Raw genomic sequence first — 15,388 nt, forward strand, 5'->3', positions numbered from 1 at the left:
CAGGAAATAGTTAAAATCAGAGCTGAAATCAATGAAATTGAAACAAAATAAGCAATCAAAAAAATTGACAAAATAAATAGCTGGTTCTTTGAAAAAATAAACAAAATTGATAAACCCTTAGCCACACTAACAAAGAGAAGGAGAGAGAAAACTCAAATTACTAAAATTCAGAATGTCAGGAAATATCATGACAGACACGATTGAAATACAAAACATAATCAGAAGCTATTTTGAAAATCTATACTCCAACAAAATAGAAAAATCTCAAAGACATCAACAGGTTTCTAGAGACATATGAATTACCTAAACTGAACCACAATTTAAATAGATCAATTTCAAGTAATGAAATAGAAGAAGTCATCAAAAGCCTACCAATGAAGAAAAGTCCAGGACCAGATGGGTTCTCAGCCGAGTTCTACAAAACCTTTAAAGAAGAGCTCATTACAATACTCCTCAAAGTATTCCATGAAATAGAAGAGGAGGGAACCCTTCCAAACTCATTCTTTTTTTTTTTTGCACTTTTATTTCTTATTTCATTTGATTTGACTTTCTTGGTGTACCAACTATGTCTATTTGCTTAGAGATTGATAGTATTATTTTTTTTTTCAGATTTCATTCACTTTATTTTTTATTATTATTATTTTTGTATAAAAACCCTATCTCATGTGGGACTAGGGATATAGCTCAGTTGGTAGCATGCTTGCCTTGGAAGCACATGGCCCTGGGTTCAAATCCCCACTGCAAAAAAAAAAAAAAATTCCCTATGTTGGAGCCTGGGTCCTCTGTACAGAGACTCCACGTGTGTTTTTACAAGATCGTCAATGAATTCCTGATAAGGAGACTTGGTGAACACAGTCTCTTTCCAGAGATCAGGAAGCAAATAGCTGTATGTCTTGGAGATGGCATCAAAGGCGGTCTTGGTGAAATTGCCCAAGGGGGCAGTGCAGCCCCTGGCAGAAGTGTAGCAGTCATCAATACCAGCCCTCAGCAGCAGCGTCTTGGGAACAGGAACTGAGACAAGGCCAGTAACTCTGGGGGCAGGGATGAGCCGCACCAGCACAGAACCACAACATCCAGTCACCTTGTATAGGACAGTGTGGGGCTTGCCAATCTTGTTCCCCCAGTAGCCTCTCTGCACAGGACCAATGGAGAGCTTGGCTAGGATGATGGCCCCTCGGACAGCAGTGGCTACCTCCTTGGGGCACTTTACTCCCAGTCCAACGTGACCATTGTAGTCCCCAATAGCTACAAATGCCTTGAACCTGGTCTGCTGGCCAGTCTGCTTCTGAACAGGTATGGTCTTTAAAACCTCATCCTTGAGTGACGCCCCCCAGGAAAAAGTCCATGATCTCAGACTCCTTGATGGGCAAAGACAAGAGACAGATCTCCTCCAAGGACTTGATCTTCATGTCCTTTACCAGGTGGCCCAGGTTGGTGACCGGGATCCACTCCTTGTCTTTCGCCTTGCCTCTGTGAGCGTGTGGCCCTGCCTGTCCAGCCCCTACCACATCAGCCGCACTGTCCAAGCCTCCGCAGAAGCCTGCACAGTCACCCATTTTCTGGGCCCTAGCCCTGCCGACCCTCCGGCTGCACAGGCATTGTCCCACATTTGATGTTTTCCCAGAGAAGAAGTGATTAGAATTATTTAGCAAAAATGAAAAGTCAGGGATGTAAGGAAATCCCACAAAACCACGCCGGACATGGGAAATCACATAAGGGAATTTATTAAGCAAACAGAGTGTCTCCCTGCAGGGTAAGAGAGAAAATGAGAGGAAAATAGAAAGGAAAAGAAAGGGCGTGCGCTAGAGAGAGTGGAAAGCCAGGAGGATAGAGAAAAGTGAGTAGGACAGACAGAAGCCCAAACTCATTCTATGAAGCCAATATCACCCTGATACCTAAACCACACAGAGACACACTGAGGAAAAAAAATTTCATACTAATATTCTCAATGAACATTGATGCAAAAATTCTCAACAGAATTTTAGCAAATCGCATACACAAATATATTAAAAGATAGTGCACCACGTCAAGTGGGTTTTATCCCAGGCATGCAAGGTTGGTTCAACATCTGGAAATCAATAAACGTAATTCACCATATCAACAGATTTAAAGTCAAGAATCACATGATTATTTTGATAGAAGCAGGAAAAACATTTGATAAAATACAGCATCCCTTTATGCTCAAAACACTAGAAAAAATAGGGATAGTAGGAATATTCCTTAACATTGTAAAGGCCATCTATGCTAAGCTCATGGCCAATATCATTCTAAATGGTGAAAAACTGAAAGCATTTCCCCTAAAAACTGGAACAAGGCAGGGATGCCCTCTTTCACCACTTGTATTCCACATTGTCCTTGAAACTCTAGCCAGAGCAATTAGACAAACCAAAGAAATTAAAGGGATATGAATAGGAAAAGAAGAACTCAAACTATCCCTATTTGCTGATGACATGATTATATAGTTAGAGGAAATGGGAAATTCCACCAGAAAACTTTTAGAACTCATAAGTGAATTCAGTAAAGTAGCAGGATATAAGATCAATGCTCATAAGTCTAATGCATTTTTATACATAAGTGATGAATCCTCAGAAAGAGAAGGTAGGAAAAGTATCCCATTCACAATAGTCTCAAAAAAAATAATATACTTGGGAATCATTCTAACAAAAGAGGTGAAAGACCTCTACAACGAGAACTACAGAACACTAAAGAAAGAAATTAAAGGAAACCTTAGAAGATGGAAAGATCTCCCACGTTCTTGGATAGGCAGAACTAATATTGTCAAAATGGCCATACTACCTAAAGTGCTATACTGATTCAATGGAATTCCAATTAAAATTCCAATGACATACCTCTCTGAAAGAGAGCAATCAATCATGAAATTCATCTGGAAGAATAAGAAACCCAGAATAGCTAAAGCTTAGCAGGAAGAGTAAAGCAGGGGGTATCGCAATACCAGAACTTCAACTCTACTACAAAGCAATAGTAACAAAAACGGCATGGTATTGGCACCAAAATAGACAGGTAGATCAATGGTACAGACTAGAGGACATGGACACAAACCCAAATAAATACAGTTTTCTCACACTAGACAAAGGTGCCAAAAACATGCAATGGAGAAAAGATAGCCTCTTAAACAAATGGTGCTGGGAAAACTGGAAATCCATATGCAACAGAATGAAACTAAACCCCTATCTCTCACCCTGCAGAAAAATCAACTCACAATGGATCAAGGACCTTGGAATCAGACAAGAGACCCTGCATCTTATAGAAGAAAAAGTAGGTCCAAATCTTCGGCTTAGGATCAGACTTCCTTAACAGGACTCCCATAGCACAAGAAATAAAAGCAAGAATTAATAACTGGGATAGATTCAAACTAAAAAGCTTTCTCTCAGCAAAGGAAACTATCAGCAATATGAAGAGAGAGCCTACAGAGTGGGAGAAAATCTTTGCCACTCATACTTCAGATAGAGCACTAATTTCCAGAATATATAAAGAACTCAAGAAATTCTACACCAAGAATACAAATAATCCAATCAACAAATGGGCTAAGGAAATGAACAGACACTTTACAGAAGAAGATGTACAAGCAATCAACAGATATATGAAAAAATGTTCAACATCTCTAGTAATAAGAGAAATGCAAATCAAAACTACCCTAAGATTCCATCTCCCCCCAATTAGAATGATGATTATTAAGAATACAAGCAACAATAGGTGTTGGCAAGGATGTGGGGAAAAAGGTACACTCATGCATTGCTGGTGGGGTTGCGAATTAGTGCAGCCACTCTGGAAAGCAGTGTGGAGATTCCTCAGAAAACTTGGAATGGAACCACCATTTGACCCAGCTATCCCACTCCTTGGCCTAAACCCAAAGGACTTAAAATCAGCATACTACAGTGATGCAGCCACATCAATGTTTACAGCAGTTCAATTTACAATAGCTCAACTATGGAACCAACCCAGGTGCCCTTCAACAGACAAATGGATAAAGAAAATGTGGCAAATATACAGAATGGAATATTACTCAGCCACAAAGAAGAATGATTTTATGACTTTTGTAGTGGATGGAACTGGAGAATATCATGCTAAGTGAAATAAGCCAATCCCAAAAAAACAAAGGTCAAATGTTCTCTCTGGTATGCAGATGCTAACACACAACAAGGGGATGGGGAAGGAAGAAAGTCTGTGGACTAGACAAAGGGGAATAAAGGGAAAGGAGGAGGATGGAAATAGGAAAGACAGTAGAATGAATTGGACATAACCTTCCTATGCTCATATATGAATACACCACATGTTCAACCACAAGAATAGGATCCTATTTAGAATAAGTTATACTCCATGTATGTATAATATGTCAAAATACAATCTACTGTCATGCATACCTAAAAAGAACAAATAAAAAAGTATAACATGATATAATAAAAAAATACTTTTGGTAAGGCTTCGTTCGAGATCATTTCTTTACCTCCCTTCATTGTCCACAAGGAATCTGATTTCAGTATAATTCAAGGAACAACTTTCTAACAAGAGCTGGGGAAGCAATACAGACTGCTTGTTAATGTTTTCAAAACAATACATATTGTCTAAAACAGGAAATGGAATTTTTATGGTCCCAGAGTTTGAAGTTTGGCACAGAGTCTACATTCATTGTATATTCTTCAGACTTTTATTTTATTTGGAAAAAAATTATGTTTTAACAGGTAGGAAAATCAAATAGTTCTACTTAAGTGATTGGCTTTAGAAGATTCGTAAATTCCAATAACAGAATTAGAAAGCATGATTCCTGAATCCTTGACTACAGAATCTGGTTCTGTGTGTACTGTTTATAGGATCAGACAATTGAATAGGTTCCCTGTATGTTGTATGTCTTTTCTTAATGTTTACTACTGACCCAAAGTTGGAGTCATGGATTAGGGGGAACTGTGTTAATTAACACCTGCTCTCATTGTTAGGTAAGAAATGTTCACATATAATGCTTAGTTCTGCTCTGTCATCAGCAGGTGTTGGTTATTGTAGAGCTTGGCAGGGTGGCCCTTCCCTTGTGACTCATTCAGCGCTACCATTTTGAAGTCTGCTGCTGGTGGAGGGGCTCCGGGGTACCCTGCTTCGCTTGCCTGTCCCAGGGGAGAAGCATAATGTGTGTAGAAAGGTGGGAATCCAATAGTGACTGTGGGTGGGCGGGAAGTGAGTGGCAATGGGTCTGCGGCCACCAGTCTGGATTCGGATGTGTCTGGGCCGAAATGGTCAGTCACTCCTTGTTTGAACTTTTTCCAGCCCAAGTGGTAAATCTCCAGCATGTTGAGCACGAGAGAGGCACAAGCCACTGCCAGCATGAAGATGATGAAGATGGTCTTCTCGGTGGGCCTGGAGATGAAGCAATCCACCGTGTTGGGGCAGGGCCACCGGTCACACTGGTACAGAGGCTGCAGCTTTCGTAGGGAAACACACTCAGTCAAACTTTAAATGGAGTGATTAGGCTGGAATAGTTGTTATTTATAAGACTTCAACTTATGCAAATATTTTAATTTTCTAGTTTTCCATTAGCATCACCAGAAAACACAACATGGTAGATTCATATGAATATAATTTCACATGATGACATGGTAGTCCCCTTTCTCCTTAAAGAGTTTACTTTATACATTTCCTTTTTTCTTTCTTCATTTTGTAAAAGGTGAAAAATAAAGCATTTAACATAAAGCTTCATGACATTAAAGGAGAGAAAAATACGAGTGGGTAAGCAATGAAGCTGAAAAGGAAAAATTTGATACCAGGAAATACGTGCTTGATAGAAGAACAAGAATACCTCCTCAGGCTTCAACAATAACTCAATTTCTCAGCAGTTAGCTATGTTATGATGCAGAGATAAATGAAAACATTTCATGAATAATCAGTAGTTTGGAAAGCTATTTTTATTATTTGCCTGATAGATCTTTCATTTCCAAATGTCATAGCATCAGAAAAAAATATAATAAGTAGAAGCTGTCACTGAGATACGCTTTTCATTCAAAAATTCCCTACATTCAACAACACCATGAGTTTGAATTTTAAAAGAATATTTTCAAGTGTCCTTTATTGCTTCTTCAATTAACTCCTTCCATCCTATCAGTGTAGAGTTGTATATATCACTATGAAGATTAAAGAATTGTGTAGAGTGGAGTTTCTTTCTTCTTTTGGAAAAGGGAGTGGATTGATGCAGAGATTTTCCCTAAAAACCACAATCCCAATTTGTATATCTTATTCTAGTCCTCCATTCATTTTTGAAGTAGACATTGTGCATCTACTATGTGGTTTGTGTCAGGATAAAAAGTCTCTACCAGGAGATCATTGTCTACATAGTAGAGTTAGAGAGACAGGTTTTCAGGTCAGTTGAAAATACCAGGCCATTGTTGGGGATGTATACACTTATATTTATAGATGTAATTTTAAAATAATCTGTACTTTTAAAATTTTGAGGTTTTTATAATTTAATTTTTAAGAAACAGTGATTTTATTTCAAAGTTGTTTGGAATGTTGAGAGATTCAGTATTTACAGTATAAGATGTTCATTTTACTAGAGAGGCAGAAAGATAGTATGAATTCATTTCATTACTGGACACCTGGCAGTAAATAGGCCCAGTGCATGGTGGTAGCACTTGGGAGAAGCACCCGACTCTGAGACCTTTGTTACCAGAGACCAGGAGAAAGATTCAATGTCTGGGCTGATTTCTAAAGGATGAAGAACCATTTCCTAGCTGAAAAGGGTAGTTTTAGGAATAGAAATCAAGGGGCTCTCAGGCTGAAGAGACTCATAATCAAAGGAAGAAAGAACACAGAGTTTAGAGAACCATAAAAAGTTTGGGGTCAGTGGTACATTTACACAATGGAATATTATTCAGTCATAAAGAAGAATGAAATTATGGCATTTGCTGGTAAATGGATGGAACTGGAGACTATAATACAAAGTAAAATAAGCCAATTCCAAAAAAAAAACAAAAAAACAAAAGGTTAATGTTTTCTCTGATATGCAGATGCTCACGATATGGGGGGCTAGTGGAGGTTCACCAGATTGGATAGGGGAGAATGGGGTAAGGGAAGGAGGATGAGAATCGAACACAACTTTCCTACGTTAATATACAAATACACAACCAGTGTAACTTCACATGATGTACAACCATAAGAATGGGAAGTTATACTCCATGTATGTATGATATGCCAAAATACATTCTATTGTCATGTATAACTTAAAAGAACAAATAAAAAATAAAAGAAAAGCCTTTGGGGTCATTTCAGTATAAAGTTTCTAAGTGGTCTAAGTTTTACCTAAGTCGTCACAGTGGCACATGCCTGTAATCCCAGCTACTCAAGAGGTGGAGACAGAAGGCATGACTTTGGGGTCAACCTGAGCAACTTAGCAGGAACTTATCTCAAAATAAAATTAAAAAGGCCTGGGGATATGGCTCAGTGATAGGGAACTTGCCTAGCATGTGCAATGCCCTGGGAAGTAAATGGTAGAGGGTAGACTGAAGGAAAAAACCTGGAATTGATCCCACTACTGTTGATGGAGAAGTGGTGAAAAATCTTAGGGGTCAAAGACACTGTCAGGTTTGTGATTCAGTAAAAAAAAAAAAAAAAAAAAAAAAAAAAGAAGACTAAAAGATTACTGTGCTCCATTGTGAAGAAATAAATAGAAGGGAACAACAGTTCAGATAGGAGTACAAGGAAGTTGTCACAGTTATTCATGGGAGAGATGGAAGTGGCCTTAGATACAACTTAGAGCTGCTACTTTTCAGTTGCATTAAGGGTTAAACAAACTTTTGAATCCCAGCTGATCATATGGCCTTGCAGACTTGTGGGTTGTTTACTCAATAATCATCCTGGTATTGAGCAACCATTTGCTTTAGGAGAGACTGGACACTATCTCTAGTATGTAAATTCTGATTAGCTGAAGCATGGTGTTTCTATTCCCAGGGAATCTATTAAATTTAACAAGAAGAATGAAATGCAATTCTGGCCGATATGAAAAAAAAATAATTTGCTTAGAATATAGGCAAAGGATGTGAATAAACAGTTCTCGAAAGAAGACATATAAATGGCTAATGGATGCATGAAAAATGCTCGTTAGTATGTTCTAGGCCCCGGGTTTGATCCCTAGTATCACAAAAAATTATCAACATCAATAATCATTAGAAAGATGAAAATTATAGATGCAATGAAATATCACCTCACAATTGTTAGAGTGGCTATTCTCAAAAAGACCAGAAAAGGGTTAGTGAGGATGTGGAGAAAAGGGAATCCGTGTACATTGTTGATGGGAATATAAATATTATTATTTTGTGGAAAATTGTATGGAGGTTCAGCTGGGCATGGTGGTACGCACTTGTAATCTCAATGACTTGAGAGGCCGAGGCAGGAGGATTGCAAATTCAAGACCAGTCTCAGCAACTTAGCAAGATCTTAAGTAACAGTGAGAACTTGTCTCTCCCCCCCCCCCCAAAAGAAAACAACAAATGAGAAAGAGAAACAACTGTACAACTGTATGGAGGTTCTTCAAAAAACTAAAAATAGACTTTCCATGTGATCCAGGATCTTGCTTATGGGTATTTACATCCTTGCATTTCAGGAATAAACCTCATTTGGTTGTGGTATATAATCCATTACTATGCTGTTGAGTTCATTGTGCTAGTATTTTGTGAGGGATTTTTGTACCAATATTCTTAAGTGATGTTAGTTCATAGTTTACTTATAACGTCTTTGCCTTTGGTATCAAGGTGCTGTTGGCTTTATAGCATGAGTTTGTAGGTATTCCATCCTCTTTCAACTTTTGGAAGAGTTTGAGAACTGGTGTTAGCTCCTATTTAGATGTTTGGTAGCATTCACCAGAGAAATCATTTGGTCCTGGACTCTACTTTGTTAGGAGGTTTTTTGATTACTGATTCAATCTCCTCACTAGCTATAGGTCTATTCAGATTTTTTTAAAATTTCTTCACGATTCAATATTGGAAAGTTGTGTTTTTCTAAGAATTTACCCAATACAGTTAGGTTATTCTGCTTGTTGGCATGTAATTTTTCGTAGTACTCTCTTATGATCCTTTTTATTTCTGTAAAATCAGAAGTAATGTCCCTGTTTTTAGGTCTAACTTTGGTAATTTGAGTCTTCCTTTTTTATTTCCTTTATCTACCTAAAGGTTTGTCAATTTTGTTGATCTTTCTGAAGAACTGCATTATGATTTCATTGATCTCTATTTTTCTACTCTTTATCGCTGCTCTAATCTTTATTTCATTTCTTCTGGGGTTAGGTTTAGTTTGACCTTATTATTCTGGTCCTTAAGATTTAAAGTTAATTGATTGAAACTGCTTTTTTTAAAATTGGTTTTGATTTTTATCAGTGTTTGTGGTTTTCATGGATTCTAAGACAAATATTTTCACTTGTCATGATCTTTGAAGTGAAGGTGTGTTTTACAATTAAAGTGGAATATAATGCATTTTAATTTATTGGGCAGAATTTTCTTTCTTAGTGGTACATAAAATAATATAATCTCTATTCGTGGCATATTAATTTGATAAACACAAATCATATAAAATTTGTAATGAAGATCAGTTCCCAGTCCTTCCCTTTCCAGTCTGTTTTAGCTGCTCAAAGACAAACACTTTCAATTTTTGTTAGTGCTTCTACTTATCTCCAGATTTGTAAATTACATAATCATACTGTTATTTCTTTTTAAAAATTTTTTTAGTTGTAAATGGATCTTTTATTTTATTTATTTATATGCAGTGCTGAGGATTGAACCCAGGGCCTCACACTTGCCAGGCAATTGCTCTACCACCAAGCCACAACTCCAGTCCCATAGTGTTATTTCTTGATTTTTCATTTATGTATTTGATGTTGGAAGATGACTTAGCTCTTTTATTTTCCCAATCTCAACATGTAAATGCATCCTATCCTTCCAATTTATTTGTTTAAACATTTTTTTGTTACAAATGGTCAACAAATACATGAAAAAATGTTCAACATCATTAGCAATTAGGGAAATGTAAATCAAAAGTACACTGAGATTTCATCTCACAACAATCAGAATGGCAGTCATCAAGAATACAAATAATATCCCAGCAGCTTGGGAGGCTGAGCCAGGAGAACTGTAAGTTCAAAGCCCGCATCAGCAATTTAGCCAGGACCAAAGCATCTTAGTGAGACACTGTTTAAAAAAAAAAAAAAAAAAAAAAAAAAAAAAATTGTTTTAAATGGGTTAGGTATGTGGCTCAGTGGTCGAACAGCCCTGGGATGAATCCCTGGTACAAAACAAAAACAACAACAAAAACAAAAGAAACAAACAAAAACCAAATAACAATAAATGCTGGAGAGGATGTGGAGAAAAAGGAACACTATTATTACCCTGTTGGTGAGATTGTAAATCAGTACAACTACTATGGAAATCAGTATGGTGGCTCCTCAAAAGACTAGGCAAGACCATGTTATATCACTCCTTGGTATTTACCCTAAAGAAGTCAAGTCAGCATACTGTAGTGACACAAGCACCCCCATGTTTAGAGCGGCATAATTCACAATAGCCAAACTATGGAATCAGCCTAGGTGTTCATCAAGGGATGAATGGATAAAGAAAATGAGGTTCATATACCCATGGAGTTTTTTATTCAGCTATTAAGAAAAATGAAATTATGGCATTTACAGGAAAATGGATGGAACTAAAGATAATTATGTTAAGAGAAATAAGTCAAACTCAGAAGGTTAAGGATGTATGTTTTCTCTCAGAAGTGGAAGTTAGAGAGGAAAAATGAAGAGAAAGGTGGGGGTAGATCTCCTAAAAATCAAAGGGAAATCAGTAAAGGAACAAAAGGGGTGGGTGGTGGGCAGAGAGGGGGCAATGCTTGGGAGTGATATTGGTCAAATCGTGTATGTATGAATATGTAACACCAAACACCATCAGTATGTACAACCACAAGGCACCAATAAAAATGTGGAGAAAGGGAATTGTTAAAAAATTTTGTTAGATCAATGTTTGGTGCTTATGTCATTGTAAATACGATAATATTGTTCACAGGATGTGCATTATGAATACATTTCTTTTCTTTTTTGTTTTCCCTGGAGTTAAAGTTGTCTTGGTTTTGTTTTGTTCTATTGTCTGAATCTCAGCACACTGAAATTCATCAAGTAATTGATTTCTTTTTTCTTTTTGTGATATCCTTCTTGGAGTCCTTCACATCTATGATCCAATTTAGATTGGCATCTCTCAATGCCTCCTGTCACCCAGAGCTTTCCTTTTGCCATTGTCCATGTAGAGGAAAGTTCAGATTTAATCCATTCATGTTTATTCTTATTTCCGTCTCTGTCTTTTTGCTCTAATTTTTTGGATCATTTCATCAGTTTATCTTCCAATATATTTCTGAATCATTTCATTTGTTATTACATTTTTAATTCCTGAGAGCTCATTTTGGTTGTCTGAATATTCTTGTTTCAGGGATGCAAAATCTCCTCTTACAATTAAAATGCTTTCTTTTGTTCTGTGTATTGTTTGCTTTGAATTGCCTTTTGGTTAGTTGGTTTATTGGATCCCTACTTTTTAGATTAAAGGTTTTATTCAAATGTGGAATGATCCATGACTATCTTTAGATAGTCACTAAAATCTGATTGGATGTTCTGATATAAAGGTGGGCTTGTTGATCTTTAGTCTTCCCTGCAGGTTGATAGAGTTGGGTCATTTCAATGGGGACCCCTGGCAGTTAGTACCTATAGGTCTGATTTCCCGGAAACTCTTGGCTATCAGCAAAGTCCATGTTCTCTTCATGCACCACTTTGACTCAGCACTAAAACAAAGTCTTTAGTCTGCCTGTTATAACCACATGATTGGGATCCTAACTAGAATAAGATATACTCCATGTTTGTATAAATATGTCAAAAGATATCCTACTGTCATCTCTAAAAAGAACAAGTGAAAAAAGAATTCAGGAAAGGTAGATATCAACCACTGGAAAGGTTGGAGAAATCTTAAGAGATGAAGGGGGACATGGGATAAGCTCTAAAAGATAAATAGTCCAGTCAGAAACTGAGGTGAGAGATAATGAAATGGAATGGTAATTAAGTGTTGTAGTTCAAAGAGTGTGGTGATCACTTTCAGCTGATAATGTAGCACACTTGACTAAGACATATCTGGAGTGAAGTCTCTATTCAGCCATAAAGCTGCTTGTGACTTTGGCAGGTCATTAATCTCTAAGAGACTCAATCTCTTCAACTGAAAACCTTGGGGAGATTATCTCTAAAGTCTCTCTCATGTCTAAAGTTTCTTTAGGTTATTTACCATTAAGATTCTTCTTGATTTTTTGAGTGATGAATTATAATTATTGAATTATAGGGAATGATTATATAGCTCATGAGAGTGAACCTAGGAGTATAACTATCACCTTCAGGAAAACGGTAATTATTTTAAGTTATAGGTAAGTCAATGACTACGTAAGTTAAATTTTATATGCATGTTGCTTTAAAAAAAAAAAAAACCTGTCCACTTGGTATACGTATGCATACTATGACTTTTCCTTCTAAGCAGTAAAAAACTAAAACCTGAAGAAAACCAATCCTGAACCTGTCTTCTCTTTACTTCGTGTAACAAATAACTGTGCTGTTCCTCACCAAGGAAACTGATTTAAATTAATTTGCTATACAAAGTGTCTATTTGTGTCAGGTATTTGTTCCAGGAGTGGTGGTCTCAAATAAGAAATACAATTCCTGCTTTCCAAAAGTTCATGGCAAAGTAGAAGACAGTTCAGTAAACTACCAAATTTTACTGTGTGTTATATGGGAGCCCAGACCTGGGCCTCTGTACTTGTTATCTGTTTTGACTTGTCTAGCACCACTCATCTTTCTAAAGTGGTTCCTGAATTTTTCTCTGGGAATCATCCCTCTTCCCATTCCAGGTACTTGGAGAGGAGCTGTAGGAATAAGATTCAAACTTGGCCAATTACATCATATACTTTGGAACACAGTGACTGGTTCATGGACATGCTCATGATTTAAGCCAGTCAGCTGCCTATAGTCAGAAGGATTCTTGAGTCATAGCATAGTACATTCAAGGATCAACAGATATTGGGCTATGGTTGGAGAATTGAATCTGAACAGTGTGAATTGGGAGATGAAGCTAAAAATGCAAAGTGGGAACAGTTTATGAAGTTTCTTTTAGGAAATACATATTTTTTTTCCCCTGAAGAGATAGGGAGCCATTAGGTGGTTTTAAGCAGGGCATTCACATGATCACCTCACAGAATCACATTAATGCTTTAGAAAGATTAATAAAGGAGGGATGTGAATGAAGGACTGGAGGAAAATGAAGAATAAAGCAATGGATTAAGATGTCATAATAGGTCCAGACAGGGAAAAGAGGCAAATTGTTTGGTTTTGTTTTTCCTCATCAGCTTTCCAGCAGACGTATCTGAAAGGGGTAACATGATAAAAACACCTTCTTTGAAAAACTATTCCGGCTACATCTCAATTTTCAGGTAAAAGCAAAAATGAAGTTTCATTTTAGACTGTTTCTCAAAAATCTAATGTGCATATAGATCATCAACTCTGAATCTAATTAAGAGGCTCTTTTTTTTTTTTGGTGGTGCTGGGGATTTGAACCCAGGACCTTGCACATGGTAGGCAAGCACTCTACCAACTGAGTTATCTCCCCAGTCCCTAACTCTGAATCTAATTAAGATGCAGATTTTTGTTCAGTAGTTCCTAGGTGGAATTTGCAATTCTGTATTTCTAACAAGCTCCCATGTGCTGCTGGTGCTGTTGGTCTGAGAATTTCACTTTGAGAAGTGAAGGTTTAGTACTCTTTCGAGAAGTGAATAGATGATTTAAGTTAAAAGTGCAGCAGGTAGTAGATGTATGGGTCCAGAGTTTAGGAGAGAGACACATGGGTTGGAGATATTTGGAAGTTACTGGTACATTAAGATGCCATAATAGGCCCAGGACAGGGAAAAGAGACAAATTGTTTGGTTTTGTTTTTCCTGGTACATGGGAGATGACTGGGCCAGAATATAAGGATAAAAGCCCAGGAACAGTGTTCAGAGAAGGAGGAAAAGAGGTCTAAGGACAGTCTATGGGTAGTGCCAGCATTTGAGAGCAATTGGAGGATGAATCTTATGAAGATCAAGAAGTAACAGGTGAACCTGGGATACCAAATTTTCAATGAGGAGCCTTCGGTTCCCAAGCTTCTTATATAAATAGCAGCTACCATTTATTGAGCATTCTATTTCTGACACTGTGCTAAGAGATCTACTTTTCTCCAAACACAGGGTGTATTTTTCCCTAACCACACCCCATCTCTTGCATGTGAGTAACTTTCCTGATTCCATCCCAGGCTTGAGACTCAGGGTCCCGGCTTTGACTGAAATCTCTGAGACTTTCCTAGTGGTGCTACACATTCACTCCTATCCTGGATTCTGCCACCTCCCTCAATGATTAGGTTCTTAATACTCAGACCCTGCAACCCATCTTTTCTGCTATTTCCTTTCATTTTCATTTACCTCACCCAACTTTAAAAGTCTTTAACTTCCCTCTCCAATGGGTGAACAAAGAATTACTTCAACAGGGCCCAGGTAGGCGTGTTTGGTGCACAGGTGCTTTTTATTCTGTCCTGGGCCTGGAGAAGCCCCAGATCTTGTACCAGAGCTATCAGAGTAGCATTAAATCATTTTCTACGTTCTTTTCAGCACTGAGAATGAATTATTTTAATATCCTTAGTTACCATACATGCATTGTTTTAAGAGATTCCCTGTAATCACTCCATGCATAATTCCCACTTTCCAGGCTGAGGCAGAGATGAATTTAGAAAATTACTTTGTCACACAGCTGTTAAGTAACTGAAGTGGGACTCTGGAGCAATGAGGGTATGGTATAATCAGTTCCTAAAGAAATACTTTGCTCAAACGTGTGAGTGGCAGTAACAAGACTCAAATTCAGAAACCAGTCTCTTGTGAGCGCGACTAGGACAGAGAGCTTGCGGTTCTTCATCTTTCCGGATACCTCACAGCGACGCTACCCTGATTTTACACTAAGGTTCAGAGTGTGTTGAAGACTTGCCTACAGACACGAAGCCAGGCCCATGTTTGTTGACTCCAAATATAATGTTCTTTGTATCACACTAATGATATGTGGCCCGTTCTTCTAACGGCTCTAGATTGTCTCACCCCTAAGCTAACGCCCCAACCACGTAGTTCATTTGAGCAGCCCCGCAGAAAAAACAAAACAAACTGGCACAGGCGCACTCCTGCTCCAGAGGCTCCACCCTAGGAGCGCATGCGCGCATGCGTCAGAAGTCTCCTCCCGCCCCCTCCCCCCGCTCGATTCCCGCCACTCTCCGCCCCTTTCCCGCCCGGAAGTCCTTTTAGTTTTGCCGGATGTTGTTGTGAA

At 37.9% G+C, this 15,388-nt stretch overlaps 1 pseudogene across 1 annotated transcript; it reads right to left on the minus strand.

Annotated features, from left to right (window-relative positions):
* Positions 1–761: 761 nt before the first annotated feature.
* On the minus strand, positions 762–1,556 carry LOC306661119 (small ribosomal subunit protein uS5-like; annotated as a pseudogene). Its single transcript has one exon. The product of its transcript is annotated as a small ribosomal subunit protein uS5-like (transcript).
* Between the last annotated feature and the right edge of the window lie 13,832 nt (positions 1,557–15,388).

This window comes from Sciurus vulgaris, assembly GCF_902686455.1.
Source record: "Sciurus vulgaris genome assembly, chromosome: 5".
In the NCBI taxonomy this organism is placed as follows: Eukaryota; Metazoa; Chordata; class Mammalia; order Rodentia; family Sciuridae; genus Sciurus; species Sciurus vulgaris.